Source organism: Schistocerca cancellata, unplaced genomic scaffold (genome assembly GCF_023864275.1).
Source record: "Schistocerca cancellata isolate TAMUIC-IGC-003103 unplaced genomic scaffold, iqSchCanc2.1 HiC_scaffold_1147, whole genome shotgun sequence".
NCBI classification, from domain to species: domain Eukaryota; kingdom Metazoa; phylum Arthropoda; class Insecta; order Orthoptera; family Acrididae; genus Schistocerca; species Schistocerca cancellata.
Window position 1 is genome coordinate 2,151,431 of NW_026047146.1, and position 17,279 is coordinate 2,168,709.

Consider the following 17,279-nt stretch of genomic DNA (forward strand, 5'->3'; position numbering starts at 1 on the left):
CACAGAAATTGCGTCGCTATGACATACTATGTGTTGTAGGAGTTCTCCTTCTAAATCGAGGAACGTTTCTATGGAAACGACAGGATTATCTTTTGGGATACGAGTATCTCCTTTCCGATGCACTATTCCTTCGTTACTGCAACTCTCGCTGCCTCTTATTACGAATTAACACAGAAAATGCGTCGCTATGAAATAGTATGGGTTATTGGAATTCTCCTTCTAAATCGAGGAACGTCTCTATGGAAACGACAGGAGTTTCTTTTGGGATACGATTATCTCCATTCCGATGCACTATTCCTTCTTTACTGGATCTCACGCTCCCTCACATTGACGAATTAACACAGAAATTGCGTCGCTATGAAATACTATGTGTTATAGGAGTTCTCCTTCTAAATCGAGGAACGTTTCTATGCAAACGACAGCATTTACTTTTGGGATACGATTATCTCCTTTCCGATGCACTATTCCTTCTTTACTGCATCTCACGCTCCCGCACATTGACGAATTAACACAGAAATTGCGTCGCTATGACATACTATGTGTTGTAGGAGTTCTCCTTCTAAATCGAGGAACGTTTCTATGGAAACGACAGGATTATCTTTTGGGATACGAGTATCTCCTTTCCGATGCACTATTCCTTCTTTACTGCAACTCTCGCTGCCTCTTATTACGAATTAACACAGAAAATGCGTCGCTATGAAATACTATGTGTTATAGGAATTCTCCTTCGAAATCGACGAACGTTTCTATGGAAACGACAGGATTCTCTTTTGGGATACGAGTATCTCCTTTTCGATGCACTATTCCTTCTTTACTGCATCTCTCGCTCCCTCGCATTGACGAATTAACACAGTAATTGCGTCGCTATGAAATACTATGGTTTATAGGAATTCTCCTTCTAAATCGAGGAACGTTTCTATGGAGACGACAGGATTTTCTTTTGGGATACGAGTATCTCCTTTTCGATGCACTATTCCTTCTTTACTGCATCTCTCGCTGCCTCTTATTACGAATTAACACAGAAAATGCGTCGCTATGAAATACAATGGGTTATAGGAATTCTCCTTCTAACTCGAGGAACGTTTCTATGGAAACGACAGGATTATCTTTTGGGATACGATTATCTCCTTTCCGATGCACTATTCCCTCTTTACTGCATCTCACGCTCCCTCACATTGACGAATTAACATAGAAAATGCGTCGCTATGAAATACTATGGTTTATAGGAATTCTCCTTCTAAATCGAGGAACGTTTCTATGGAGACGACAGGATTTTCTTTTGGGATACGAGTATCTCCTTTTCGATGCACTATTCCTTCTTTACTGCATCTCTCGCTCCCTCGCATTGACGAATTAACACAGTAATTGCGTCGCTGTGAAATACTATGTGTTATAGGAGTTCTCCTTTTAAATCGAGGAACGTTTCTATGGAAACGACAGGATTATCTTTTGGGATACGAGTATCTCCTTTCCGATGCACTATTCCTTCTTTACTGCATCTCACGCTCCCTCACATTGACGAATTAACACAGAAATTGCGTCGCGATGAAATACTATGTGTTGTAGGAGTTCTCCTATTAAATCGAGGAACGTTTCTATGGAAACGACAGGATTATCTTTTGGGATACGAGTATCTCCTTTCCGATGCACTATTCCTTCTTTACTGCAACTCTAGCTGCCTCTTATTACGAATTAACACAGAAAATGCGTCGCTATGAAATACTATGGGTTATAGGAATTCTCCTTCTAAATCGAGGAACGTTTCTACGGAAACGACAGGATTTTCTTTTGGGATACGAGTATCTCCTGTCCGATGCACTATTCCTTCTTTACTGCATCTCACGCTCCCTCACATTGACGAATTAACACAGAAATTGTGTCACTATGAAATACTACGTGATATAGGAGTTCTCCTTCTAAATCGAGGAACGTTTCTATGGAAACGACAGGATTATCTTTTGGGATACGAGTATCTTCTTTCCGATGCACTATTCCTTCTTTACTGCAACTCTCGCTGCCTCTTATTACGAATGAACACAGAAAATGCGTCGCTATGAAATACTATGGGTTATAGGAATTCTCCTTCTAAATCGAGGAACGTCTCTATGGAAACGACAGGAGTTTCTTTTGGGATACGATTGTCACCTTTCCGATGCACTATTCCTTCTTTACTGGATCTCACGCTCCCTCACATTGACGAATTAACACAGAAATTGCGTCGCTATGAAATACTATGTGTTATAGGAGTTCTCCTTCTAAATCGAGGAACGTTTCTACGGAATCGACAGGATTATCTTTTGGGACACGAGTATCTCCTTTCCGATGCACTATTCCTTCTTTACTGCAACTCTCGCTGCCTCTTATTACGAATTAACACAGAAAATGCGTCGCTATGAAATACTATGGGTTATGGGAATTCTCCTTCTAAATCGAGGAAAGTTTCTATGGAAACGATAGGATTTTCTTTTGGGATACGATTATCTCCTTTCCGATGCACTATTCCCTCTTTACTGCATCTCACGCTCCCTCACATTGACGAATTAACATAGAAATTGCGTCGCTATGAAATACTATGTGTTATAGGAATTCTCCTTCGAAATCGAGGAACGTTTCTATGGAAACGACAGGATTCTCTTTTGGGATACGAGTATCTCCTTTTCGATGCACTATTCCTTCTTTACTGCATCTCTCGCTCCCTCGCATTGATGAATTAACACAGAAATTGCGTCGCTATGAAATACTATGGTTTATAGGAATTCTCCTTCTAAATCGAGGAACGTTTCTATGGAAACGACAGGATTATCTTTTGGGATACGAGTATCTTCTTTCCGATGCACTATTCCTTCTTTACTGCAACTCTCGCTGCCTCTTATTACGAATGAACACAGAAAATGCGTCGCTATGAAATACTATGTGTTATAGGAGTTCTCCTTCTAAATCGAGAAACGTTTCTATGCAAACGACAGCATTTACTTTTGGGATACGATTATCTCCTTTCCGATGCACTATTCCTTCTTTACTGCATCTCACGCTCCCTCACATTGACGAATTAACACAGAAATTGCGTCGCTGTGAAATACTATGTGTTATGGGAGTTCTCCTTTTAAATCGAGGAACGTTTCTATGGAAACGACAGGATTATCTTTTGGGATACGAGTATCTCCTTTCCGATGCACTATTCCTTCTTTACTGCATCTCACGCTCCCTCACATTGACGAATTAACACAGAAATTGCGTCGCTATGACATACTATGTGTTGTAGGAGTTCTCCTTCTAAATCGAGGAACGTTTCTATGGAAACGACAGGATTATCTTTTGGGATACGAGTATCTCCTTTCCGATGCACTATTCCTTCGTTACTGCAACTCTCGCTGCCTCTTATTACGAATTAACACAGAAAATGCGTCGCTATGAAATAGTATGGGTTATTGGAATTCTCCTTCTAAATCGAGGAACGTCTCTATGGAAACGACAGGAGTTTCTTTTGGGATACGATTATCTCCATTCCGATGCACTATTCCTTCTTTACTGGATCTCACGCTCCCTCACATTGACGAATTAACACAGAAATTGCGTCGCTATGAAATACTATGTGTTATAGGAGTTCTCCTTCTAAATCGAGGAACGTTTCTATGCAAACGACAGCATTTACTTTTGGGATACGATTATCTCCTTTCCGATGCACTATTCCTTCTTTACTGCATCTCACGCTCCCGCACATTGACGAATTAACACAGAAATTGCGTCGCTATGACATACTATGTGTTGTAGGAGTTCTCCTTCTAAATCGAGGAACGTTTCTATGGAAACGACAGGATTATCTTTTGGGATACGAGTATCTCCTTTCCGATGCACTATTCCTTCTTTACTGCAACTCTCGCTGCCTCTTATTACGAATTAACACAGAAAATGCGTCGCTATGAAATACTATGTGTTATAGGAATTCTCCTTCGAAATCGACGAACGTTTCTATGGAAACGACAGGATTCTCTTTTGGGATACGAGTATCTCCTTTTCGATGCACTATTCCTTCTTTACTGCATCTCTCGCTCCCTCGCATTGACGAATTAACACAGTAATTGCGTCGCTATGAAATACTATGGTTTATAGGAATTCTCCTTCTAAATCGAGGAACGTTTCTATGGAAACGACAGGATTTTCTTTTGGGATACGAGTATCTCCTTTTCGATGCACTATTCCTTCTTTACTGCATCTCTCGCTGCCTCTTATTGCGAATTAACACAGAAAATGCGTCGCTATGAAATACAATGGGTTATAGGAATTCTCCTTCTAACTCGAGGAACGTTTCTATGGAAACGACAGGATTATCTTTTGGGATACGATTATCTCCTTTCCGATGCACTATTCCTTCTTTACTGGATCTCACGCTCCCTCACATTGACGAATTAACACAGAAATTGCGTCGCTGTGAAATACTATGTGTTATAGGAGTTCTCCTTTTAAATCGAGGAACGTTTCTATGGAAACGACAGGATTATCTTTTGGGATACGAGTATCTCCTTTCCGATGCACTATTCCTTCTTTACTGCATCTCACGCTCCCTCACATTGACGAATTAACACAGAAATTGCGTCGCGATGAAATACTATGTGTTGTAGGAGTTCTCCTTCTAAATCGAGGAACGTTTCTATGGAAACGACAGGATTATCTTTTGGGATACGAGTATCTCCTTTCCGATGCACTATTCCTTCTTTACTGCAACTCTAGCTGCCTCTTATTACGAATTAACACAGAAAATGCGTCGCTATGAAATACTATGGGTTTTAGGAATTCTCCTTCTAAATCGAGGAACGTTTCTATGGAAACGACAGGATTTTCTTTTGGGATACGAGTATCTCCTGTCCGATGCACTATTCCTTCTTTACTGCATCTCACGCTCCCTCACATTGACGAATTAACACAGAAATTGTGTCACTATGAAATACTACGTGATATAGGAGTTCTCCTTCTAAATCGAGGAACGTTTCTATGGAAACGACAGGATTATCTTTTGGGATACGAGTATCTTCTTTCCGATGCACTATTCCTTCTTTACTGCAACTCTCGCTGCCTCTTATTACGAATGAACACAGAAAATGCGTCGCTATGAAATACTATGGGTTATAGGAATTCTCCTTCTAAATCGAGGAACGTCTCTATGGAAACGACAGGAGTTTCTTTTGGGATACGATTGTCACCTTTCCGATGCACTATTCCTTCTTTACTGGATCTCACGCTCCCTCACATTGACGAATTAACACAGAAATTGCGTCGCTATGAAATACTATGTGTTATAGGAGTTCTCCTTCTAAATCGAGGAACGTTTCTACGGAATCGACAGGATTATCTTTTGGGACACGAGTATCTCCTTTCCGATGCACTATTCCTTCTTTTTCTGCAACTCTCGCTGCCTCTTATTACGAATTAACACAGAAAATGCGTCGCTATGAAATACTATGGGTTATGGGAATTCTCCTTCTAAATCGAGGAAAGTTTCTATGGAAACGATAGGATTTTCTTTTGGGATACGATTATCTCCTTTCCGATGCACTATTCCCTCTTTACTGCATCTCACGCTCCCTCACATTGACGAATTAACATAGAAATTGCGTCGCTATGAAATACTATGTGTTATAGGAATTCTCCTTCGAAATCGAGGAACGTTTCTATGGAAACGACAGGATTCTCTTTTGGGATACGAGTATCTCCTTTTCGATGCACTATTCCTTCTTTACTGCATCTCTCGCTCCCTCGCATTGACGAATTAACACAGAAATTGCGTCGCTATGAAATACTATGGTTTATAGGAATTCTCCTTCTAAATCGAGGAACGTTTCTATGGAAACGACAGGATTTTCTTTTGGGATACGAGTATCTCCTTTTCGATGCACTATTCCTTCTTTACTGCATCTCTCGCTGCCTCTTATTACGAATTAACACAGAAAATGCGTCGCTATGAAATACAATGGGTTATAGGAATTCTCCTTCTCTTTCTTAATCGAGGAACGTTTCTATGGTAACGACAGGATTATCTTTTGGGATACGATTATCTCCTTTCCGATGCACTATTCCTTCTTTACTGGATCTCACGCTCCCTCACATTGACGAATTAACACAGAAATTGCGTCGCTGTGAAATACTATGTGTTATGGGAGTTCTCCTTTTAAATCGAGGAACGTTTCTATGGAAACGACAGGATTATCTTTTGGGATACGAGTATCTCCTTTCCGATGCACTATTCCTTCTTTACTGCATCTCACGCTCCCTCACATTGACGAATTAACACAGAAATTGCGTCGCTATGAAATACTATGTGTTGTAGGAGTTCTCCTTCTAAATCGAGGAACGTTTCTATGGAAACGACAGGATTATCTTTTGGGATACGAGTATCTCCTTTCCGATGCACTATTCCTTCTTTACTGCAGCTCTAGCTGCCCCTTATAACGAATTAACACAGAAAATGCGTCGCTATGAAATACTATGGGTTATAGGAATTCTCCTTCTAAATCGAGGAACGTTTCTATGGAAACGACAGGATTTTCTTTTGGGATACGAGTATTTCCTGTCCGATGCACTATTCCTTCTTTACTGCATCTCACGCCCCCTTCTTTACTGCATCTCACGCCCCCTCACATTGACGAATTAACACAGAAATTGTGTCACTATGAAATACTACGTGATATAGGAGTTCTCCTTCGAAATCGAGGAACGTTTCTATGGAAACGACAGGATTATCTTTTGGGATACGAGTATCTTCTTTCCGATGCACTATTCCTTCTTTACTGCAACTCTCGCTGCCTCTTATTACGAATGAACACAGAAAATGCGTCGCTATGAAATACTATGTGTTATAGGAGTTCTCCTTCTAAATCGAGAAACGTTTCTATGCAAACGACAGCATTTACTTTTGGGATACGATTATCTCCTTTCCGATGCACTATTCCTTCTTTACTGCATCTCACGCTCCCTCACATTGACGAATTAACACAGAAATTGCGTCGCTATGAAATACTATGTGTTATAGGAGTTCTCCTTCTAAATCGAGGAACGTTTCTATGGAAAAGACAGGATTATCTTTTGGGATACGAGTATCTCCTTTCCGATGCACTATTCCTTCTTTACTGCATCTCACGCTCCCTCACATTGACGAATTAACACAGAAATTGCGTCGCTATGACATACTATGTGTTGTAGGAGTTCTCCTTCTAAATCGAGGAACGTTTCTATGGAAACGACAGGATTATCTTTTGGGATACGAGTATCTCCTTTCCGATGCACTATTCCTTCGTTACTGCAACTCTCGCTGCCTCTTATTACGAATTAACACAGAAAATGCGTCGCTATGAAATAGTATGGGTTATTGGAATTCTCCTTCTAAATCGAGGAACGTCTCTATGGAAACGACAGGAGTTTCTTTTGGGATACGATTATCTCCATTCCGATGCACTATTCCTTCTTTACTGGATCTCACGCTCCCTCACATTGACGAATTAACACAGAAATTGCGTCGCTATGAAATACTATGTGTTATAGGAGTTCTCCTTCTAAATCGAGGAACGTTTCTATGCAAACGACAGCATTTACTTTTGGGATACGAGTATCTCCTTTTCGATGCACTATTCCTTCTTTACTGCATCTCTCGCTCCCTCGCATTGACGAATTAACACAGAAATTGCGTCGCTATGAAATACTATGGTTTATAGGAATTCTCCTTCTAAATCGAGGAACGTTTCTATGGAAACGACAGGATTTTCTTTTGGGATACGAGTATCTCCTTTTCGATGCACTATTCCTTCTTTACTGCATCTCTCGCTGCCTCTTATTACGAATTAACACAGAAAATGCGTCGCTATGAAATACAATGGGTTATAGGAATTCTCCTTCTCTTTCTTAATCGAGGAACGTTTCTATGGTAACGACAGGATTATCTTTTGGGATACGATTATCTCCTTTCCGATGCACTATTCCTTCTTTACTGGATCTCACGCTCCCTCACATTGACGAATTAACACAGAAATTGCGTCGCTGTGAAATACTATGTGTTATGGGAGTTCTCCTTTTAAATCGAGGAACGTTTCTATGGAAACGACAGGATTATCTTTTGGGATACGAGTATCTCCTTTCCGATGCACTATTCCTTCTTTACTGCATCTCACGCTCCCTCACATTGACGAATTAACACAGAAATTGCGTCGCTATGAAATACTATGTGTTGTAGGAGTTCTCCTTCTAAATCGAGGAACGTTTCTATGGAAACGACAGGATTATCTTTTGGGATACGAGTATCTCCTTTCCGATGCACTATTCCTTCTTTACTGCAGCTCTAGCTGCCCCTTATAACGAATTAACACAGAAAATGCGTCGCTATGAAATACTATGGGTTATAGGAATTCTCCTTCTAAATCGAGGAACGTTTCTATGGAAACGACAGGATTTTCTTTTGGGATACGAGTATTTCCTGTCCGATGCACTATTCCTTCTTTACTGCATCTCACGCCCCCTCACATTGACGAATTAACACAGAAATTGTGTCACTATGAAATACTACGTGATATAGGAGTTCTCCTTCGAAATCGAGGAACGTTTCTATGGAAACGACAGGATTATCTTTTGGGATACGAGTATCTTCTCTCCGATGCACTATTCCTTCTTTACTGCAACTCTCGCTGCCTCTTATTACGAATGAACACAGAAAATGCGTCGCTATGAAATACTATGTGTTATAGGAGTTCTCCTTCTAAATCGAGAAACGTTTCTATGCAAACGACAGCATTTACTTTTGGGATACGATTATCTCCTTTCCGATGCACTATTCCTTCTTTACTGCATCTCACGCTCCCTCACATTGACGAATTAACACAGAAATTGCGTCGCTATGAAATACTATGTGTTATAGGAGTTCTCCTTCTAAATCGAGGAACGTTTCTATGGAAAAGACAGGATTATCTTTTGGGATACGAGTATCTCCTTTCCGATGCACTATTCCTTCTTTACTGCATCTCACGCTCCCTCACATTGACGAATTAACACAGAAATTGCGTCGCTATGACATACTATGTGTTGTAGGAGTTCTCCTTCTAAATCGAGGAACGTTTCTATGGAAACGACAGGATTATCTTTTGGGATACGAGTATCTCCTTTCCGATGCACTATTCCTTCGTTACTGCAACTCTCGCTGCCTCTTATTACGAATTAACACAGAAAATGCGTCGCTATGAAATAGTATGGGTTATTGGAATTCTCCTTCTAAATCGAGGAACGTCTCTATGGAAACGACAGGAGTTTCTTTTGGGATACGATTATCTCCATTCCGATGCACTATTCCTTCTTTACTGGATCTCACGCTCCCTCACATTGACGAATTAACACAGAAATTGCGTCGCTATGAAATACTATGTGTTATAGGAGTTCTCCTTCTAAATCGAGGAACGTTTCTATGCAAACGACAGCATTTACTTTTGGGATACGATTATCTCCTTTCCGATGCACTATTCCTTCTTTACTGCATCTCACGCTCCCGCACATTGACGAATTAACACAGAAATTGCGTCGCTATGACATACTATGTGTTGTAGGAGTTCTCCTTCTAAATCGAGGAACGTTTCTATGGAAACGAGAGGATTATCTTTTGGGATACGAGTATCTCCTTTCCGATGCACTATTCCTACTTTACTGCAACTCTCGCTGCCTCTTATTACGAATTAACACAGAAAATGCGTCGCTATGAAATACTATGGGTTATAGGAATTCTCCTTCTAAATCGAGGAACGTCTCTATGGAAACGACAGGAGTTTCTTTTGGGATACGATTATCTCCTTTCCGATGCACTATTCCTTCTTTACTGGATCTCACGCTCCCTCACATTGACGAATTAACACAGAAATTGCGTCGCTATGAAATACTATGTGTTATAGGAGTTCTCCTTCTAAATCGAGGAACGTTTCTATGCAAACGACAGCATTTACTTTTGGGATACGATTATCTCCTTTCCGATGCACTATTCCTTCTTTACTGCATCTCACGCTCCCTCACATTGACGAATTAACACAGAAATTGGGTCGCTATAACATACTATGTGTTGTAGGAGTTCTCCTTCTAAATCGAGGAACGTTTCTATGGAAACGACAGGATTATCTTTTGGGATACGAGTATCTCCTTTCCGATGCACTATTCCTTCTTTACTGCAACTCTCGCTGCCTCTTATTACGAATTAACACAGAAAATGCGTCGCTATGAAATAGTATGGGTTATTGGAATTCTCCTTCTAAATCGAGGAACGTTTCTATGGAAACAACAGTATTTTGTTTTGGGATACGATTATCTCTTTTCCGATGCACTATTCCTTCTTTACTGTATCTCACGCACCCTCACATTGACGAATTAACACAGAAATTGCGTCGCTATGAAATACTATGTTTCATAATAGTTCTCCTTCTAAATCGAGGAACGTTTCTATGGAAACGACAGGATTTTCTTTTGGGATACGAGTATCTCCTTTTCGATGCACTATTCCTTCTTTACTGCTTCTCTCGCTGCCTCTTATTACGAATTAACACAGAAAATGCGTCGTAATGAAATACTATGGGTTATAGGAATTCTCCTTCTAAATCGAGGAACGTTTCTATATAAACGACAGGATTTTCTTTTGTAATACGAGTATCTCCTTTTCGATGCACTATTCCTTCTTTACTGCATGTCTCGCTGCCTCTTATTATGAATTAACACAGAAAATGCGTCGCTATGGAATACTATGGGTTATAGGAATTCTCCTTCTAAATCGAGGAACGTCTCTATGGAAACGACAGGAGTTTCTTTTGGGATACGATTATCACCTTTCCGATGCACTATTCCTTCTTTACTGGATCTCACGCTCCCTCACATTGACGAATTAACACAGAAATTGCGTCGCTATGAAATACTATGTGTTATAGGAGTTCTCCTTCTAAATCGAGAAACGTTTCTATGCAAACGACAGCATTTACTTTTGGGATACGATTATCTCCTTTCCGATGCACTATTCCTTCTTTACTGCATCTCACGCTCCCTCACATTGACGAATTAACACAGAAATTGCGTCGCTATGAAATACTATGTGTTATAGGAGTTCTCCTTCTAAATCGAGGAACGTTTCTATGGAAACGACAGGATTATCTTTTGGGATACGAGTATCTCCTTTCCGATGCACTATTCCTTCTTTACTGCATCTCACGCTCCCTCACATTGACGAATTAACACAGAAATTGCGTCGCTATGACATACTATGTGTTGTAGGAGTTCTCCTTCTAAATCGAGGAACGTTTCTATGGAAACGACAGGATTATCTTTTGGGATACGAGTATCTCCTTTCCGATGCACTATTCCTTCTTTACTACAACTCTCGCTGCCTCTTATTACGAATTAACACAGAAAATGCGTCGCTATGAAATAGTATGGGTTATTGGAATTCTCCTTCTAAATCGAGGAACGTCTCTATGGAAACGACAGGAGTTTCTTTTGGGATACGATTATCTCCTTTCCGATGCACTATTCCTTCTTTACTGGATCTCACGCTCCCTCACATTGACGAATTAACACAGAAATTGCGTCGCTATGAAATACTATGTGTTATAGGAGTTCTCCTTCTAAATCGAGGAACGTTTCTATGCAAACGACAGCATTTACTTTTGGGATACGATTATCTCCTTTCCGATGCACTATTCCTTCTTTACTGCATCTCACGCTCCCTCACATTGACGAATTAACACAGAAATAGCGTCGCTATGAAATACTATGGTTTATAGGAATTCTCCTTCTAAATCGAGGAACGTTTTTATGAAACGACAGGATTTTCTTCTGGGATACGAGTATCTCCTTTCCGATGCACTATTCCATCTTTACTGCATCTATCGTTCCCTCACATTGACGAATTGACAGGGAAATTGCGTCGCTATGAAATACTATGGGTTATAGGAATTCTCCTTCTAAATCGAGGAACGTTTCTATGGAAACGACAGGATTTTTTTTTGGGATACGAGTATCTCCATTCCAAAGCACTATTCCTTCTTTACTGCATCTCTCGCTCCCTAGCATTGACGAATTAACACAGAAATTGCGTCGCTATGAAATACTATGGGTTATAGGAATTCTCCTTCTAAATCGAGGAAAGTTTCTATGGAAACGACAGGATTTTCTTTCGGGATACGAGTATCTCCTTTTCGATGCACTAATCCTTCTTTACTGCATCTCTCGCTCCCTCAAATTGACGAATTAACACAGAAATTGCGTCGCTATGAAATACTATGGGTTATAGGAATTCTCCTTCTAAATCGAGGAAAGTTTCTATGGAAACGACAGGATTTTCTTTTGGGATACGATTATCTCCTTTCCGATGGACTATTCCTTCTTTACTGCATCTCAGGCTCCCTCACATTGACGAATTAACACAGAAATTGCGTCGCTATGAAATACTATGTGTTATAGGAGTTCTCCTTCTAAATTGAGGAACGTTTCTATGGAAACGACAGGATTATCTTTTGGGATACGAGTATCTCCTTTCCGATGCACTATTCCTTCTTTACTGCAACTCTCGCTGCCTCTTATTACGAATTAACACAGAAATTGCGTCGCTATGAAATACTATGGGTTATAGGAACTCTCCTTCTAAATCGAGGAACGTTTCTATGGAAACGACAGGATTTTCTTTGGGATACGAGTATCTCCTTTCCGATGCACTATTCCTTCTTTACTGCATCTCTCGCTCCCTCACATTGACGAATTGACACAGAAATTGCGTCCCTATGAAATACTATACGTAATAGGAATTCTCCTACTAAATCAAGGTACGTTTCTATGGAAATGACAGGATTATCTTTTGGGACACGAGTATCTCCTTTTCGATGCACTATTCCTTCTTTACTGCATCTCTCGCACCCTCCCATTGACGAATTAACACAGAAAATGCGTCGCCACGAAATATTATGGGTTATAGGAATTCTCCTTCTAAATCGAGGAACGTTTCTATGGAACGACAGGATTTTCTTCTGGGATACGAGTATCTCCTTTCCGATGCACTATTCCTTCTTTACTGCATCTCTCGTTCCCTCACATTGACGAATTGACAGGGAAATTGCGTCGCTATGATATACTATGTGTTATAGGAATTCTCCTTCTAAATCGAGGAACGTTTCTATGGAAACGACAGGATTTTCTTTTGGGATACGAGTATCTCCTTTTCGATGCATTATTCCTTCTTTACTGCATCTCTCGCTCCCTAGCATAGACGAATTAACACAGAAATTGCGTCGCTATGATATACTATGGGTTATAGGAATTCTCCTTCTAAATCGAGGAAAGTTTCTATGGAAACAACAGGATTTTCTTTCGGGATACGATTATCTCCTTTCCGATGCACTATTCCTTCTTTACTGCATCATCACGCTCCCTCACATTGACGAATTAACACAGAAATTGCGTCGCTATGAAATACTATGGTTTATAGGAATTCTCCTTCTAAATCGAGGAACGTTTCTATGGAAACGACAGGATTTTCTTTTGGGATACGAGTATCTCCTTTCCGATGCACTATTCCTTCTTTACTGCATCTGTCGCTCCCTCACATTGACGAATTGACACAGAAATTGCGTCCCTATGAAATACTATACGTTATAGGAATTCTCCTACTAAATCGAGGTACGTTTCAATGGAAATGACAGGATTATCTTTTGGGACACGAGTATCTCCTTTTCGATGCACTAATCCTTCTTTACTGCATCTCTCGCACCCTCCCATTGACGAATTAACACAGAAAATGCGTCGCCATGAAATATTATGGGTTATAGGAATTCTCCTTCTAAATCGAGGAACGTTTCTATGGAACGACAGGATTTTCTTCTGGGATACGAGTATCTCCTTTCCGATGCACTATTCCTTCTTTACTGCATCTCTCGTTCCCTCACATTGACGAATTGACAGGGAAATTGCGTCGCTATGAAATACTATGTGTCATAGGAATTCTCCTTCTAAATAGAGGAACGTTTCTATGGAAACGACAGGATTTTCTTTTGGGATACGAGTATCTCCATTCCAAAGCACTATTCCTTCTTTACTGCATCTCTCGCTCCCTAGCATTGACGAATTAACACAGAAATTGCGTCGCTATGAAATACTATGTGTTATAGGAATTCTCCTTCCAAATCGAGGAAAGTGTCTATGGAAACGACAGGATTTTCTTTCGGGATACGATTATCTCCTTTCCGATGCACTATTCCTTCTTTACTGCATCATCACGCTCCCTCACATTGACGAATTAACACAGAAATTGCGTCGCTATGAAATACTATGGGTTATAGGAATTCTCCTTCTAAATCGAGGAAAGTTTCTATGGAAACGACAGGATTTTCTTTCGGGATACGATTATCTCCTTTCCGATGCACTATTCCTTCTTTACTGCATCATCACGCTCCCTCACATTGACGAATTAACACAGAAATTGCGTCGCTATGAAATACTATGGTTTATAGGAATTCTCCTTCTAAATCGAGGAACGTTTCTATGGAAACGACAGGATTTTCATTTGGGATTCGAGTATCTCCTTTTCGATGCACTATTCCTTCTTTACTGCATCTCTCGCTGCCTCTTATTACGAAATAACACAGAAAATGCGTCGCTATGCAATACTATGGGTTATAGGAATTCTCCTTCTAAATCGAGGAACAGTTTCTATGGAAACGACAGGATTTTCTTTAGGGAAACGATTATCTCCTTTCCGATGCACTATTCCTTCTTTACTGCATCTCACGCTGCCTCACATTGACGAATTAACACAGAAATTGCGTCGCTATGAAATACTATGGGTTATAGGAATTCTCCTTCTAAATCGAGGAAAGTTTCTATGGAAACGACAGGATTTTCTTTCGGGATACGATTATCTCCTTTCCGATGCACTATTCCTTCTTTACTGCATCTCACGCTCCCTCACATTGACGAATTAACACAGAAATTGCGTCGCTATGAAATACTATGTGTTATAGGAGTTCTCCTTCTAAATCGAGGAACGTTTCTATGGAAACGACAGGATTATCTTTTGGGATACGAGTATCTCCTTTCCGATGCACTGTTCCTTCTTTACTGCATCTCACGCACCCTCACATTGACGAATTAACACAGAAATTTCGTCGCTATGAAATACTATGTGTTATAGGAATTCTCCTTCTAAATCGAGGAACGTTTCTATGGAAACGACAGGATTATCTGTTGGGATAGAAGTATCTCCTTTTCGATGCACTATTCCTTCTTTACTGCATCTCTCGCTGTCTCTTATTACGAATTAACACAGAAAATGCGTCGCTATGAAATACTATGGGTTATAGGAATTCTCCTTCTTAATCGAGGAACGTTTCTATGGAAACGACAGGATTTTCTTTTGGGATACGATTATCTCCTTTCCGATGCACTACTCCTTCTTTACTGCATCTCACGCTCCCTCACATTGACGAATTAACACAGAAATTGCGTCGCTATGAAATACTATGTGTTATAGGAGTTCTCCTTCTAAATCGAGGAACGTTTCTATGGAAACGTCAGGATTATCTTTTGGGATACGAGTATCTCCTTACCGATATACTATTCCTTCTTTACTGCATCTCACGCTCCCTCACATTGACGAATTAACATAGAAATTGCGTCGCTATGAAATACTATGTGTTATAGGAATACTCCTTCGAAATCGAGGAACGTTTCTATGGAAACGACAGGATTCTCTTTTGGGATACGAGTATCTCCTTTTCGATGCACTATTCCTTCTTTACTGCATCTCTCGCTCCCTCGCATTGACGAATTAACACAGTAATTGCGTCGCTATGAAATACTATGGTTTATAGGAATTCTCCTTCTAAATCGAGGAACGTTTCTATGGAAACGACAGGATTTTTCTTTTGGGATACGAGTATCTCCTTTTCGATGCACTATTCCTTCTTTACTGCATCTCTCGCTGCCTCTTATTACGAATTAACACAGAAAATGCGTCGCTATGAAATACAATGGGTTATAGGAATTCTCCTTCTAACTCGAGGAACGTTTCTATGGAAACGACAGGATTATCTTTTGGGATACGATTATCTCCTTTCCGATGCACTATTCCTTCTTTACTGGATCTCACGCTCCCTCACATTGACGAATTAACACAGAAATTGCGTCGCTGTGAAATACTATGTGTTATAGGAGTTCTCCTTTTAAATCGAGGAACGTTTCTATGGAAACGACAGGATTATCTTTTGGGATACGAGTATCTCCTTTCCGATGCACTATTCCTTCTTTACTGCATCTCACGCTCCCTCACATTGACGAATTAACACAGAAATTGCGTCGCTATGAAATACTATGTGTTGTAGGAGTTCTCCTTTTAAATCGAGGAACGTTTCTATGGAAACGACAGGATTATCTTTTGGGATACGAGTATCTCCTTTCCGATGCACTATTCCTTCTTTACTGCAACTCTATCTGCCTCTTATTACGAATTAACACAGAATTTGCGTCGCTATGAAATACTATGGGTTATAGGAATTCTCCTTCTAAATCGAGGAACGTTTCTATGGAAACGACAGGATTTTCTTTTGGGATACGAGTATCTCCTGTCCGATGCACTATTCCTTCTTTACTGCATCTCACGCTCCCTCACATTGACGAATTAACATAGAAATTGCGTCGCTATGAAATACTATGTGTTATAGGAATTCTCCTTCGAAATCGAAGAACGTTTCTATGGAAACGACAGGATTCTCTTTTGGGATACGAGTATCTCCTTTTCGATGCACTATTCCTTCTTTACTGCATCTCTCGCTCCCTCGCATTGACGAATTAACACAGAAATTGCGTCGCTATGAAATACTATGTGTTATAGGAGTTCTCCTTCTAAATCGAGGAACGTTTCTACGGAATCGACAGGATTATCTTTTGGGACACGAGTATCTCCTTTCCGATGCACTATTCCTTCTTTACTGCATCTCACGCTCCCTCACATTGACGAATTAACACAGAAATTGTGTCACTATGAAATACTACGTGATATAGGAGTTCTCCTTCTAAATCGAGGAACGTTTCTATGGAAACGACAGGATTATCTTTTGGGATACGAGTATCTTCTTTCCGATGCACTATTCCTTCTTTACTGCAACTCTCGCTGCCTCTTATTACGAATGAACACAGAAAATGCGTCGCTATGAAATACTATGGGTTATAGGAATTCTCCTTCTAAATCGAGGAACGTCTCTATGGAAACGACAGGAGTTTCTTTTGGGATACGA